Consider the following 956-nt stretch of genomic DNA (forward strand, 5'->3'; position numbering starts at 1 on the left):
GTGAATAAATTAATAAAATGAATAAATGATAAATGAATTGAAACATAATAAATTAATAAAACCTCAATATAATATGCCTTTTAATATGCTCAGGAGGGAGTGTTTCTGCTTTTAAATGGATTGCAGTTAGATAAATTAAAAAACAAAATAAATTTTAAAATGCTCCATTATTCATTAAGGTACTTTAGTGGCTCATTAATCTATTTTAGATCACTCAGGCCCATAAGTGCCTATTGTCAAAAGCTGATGAAGTGTGAGGAATTGCTTTTCATACTCTAGAGTCAATGAATACAGTAACGGTTCTTAAGGTGTTAAGGTCAAATCTATTGGGCATAATGTAAGTGACTTTGCATCTTGAAAATTTTTTCAAGAGAGTACTGGGAGGAATTATTTTCATGTTGAGAGATAGCCACACTAAAAATTGTTCTTTAAAAAAATTTAAAAATGAAATGGAAGACACTTCTAGATTCAAAAATCCCCATTTCCCTCTTATCCAAAGCACTTTTAAGGTGATACACATCAATGGGCCAACCTAAAAGATTTCCTGAGTTAAAACTCAGTTGCAATGTCCATTTATTTGGAGCAGTGTTGCTCTTCAATATCTTTGAGAGTTGAAGTTATGATACTATGGGGAAATTGAGATAAATGCTCTCTAATGATTTTGCAAGCTGACTTACACTTGTAAGTTTATAAACATGTATAATGGAGAGAGCACAGGTGATGCTGCTGTTCTGTGTGACCTTGGGTAAGTCTTAATATCTGAGTCTCCTTTACAACACAAGGTGAATAGTAGTGGGGATGAAGACTGAATGACCACCGTACATCTAATGATCTCTGGTTCCTTTACAACATATGTAGACTAAGCGAAATCACAGAGTATAAAATTTTAACATCGAGGGCACTAAGATACCAATGAGAAAACAAAACCAAACCAAGAGGTATGTTATTAGAAGTCT

Source organism: Galeopterus variegatus, unplaced genomic scaffold (assembly GCF_000696425.1).
Source record: "Galeopterus variegatus unplaced genomic scaffold, G_variegatus-3.0.2 Scaffold4550, whole genome shotgun sequence".
Taxonomy (NCBI): Eukaryota; Metazoa; Chordata; class Mammalia; order Dermoptera; family Cynocephalidae; genus Galeopterus; species Galeopterus variegatus.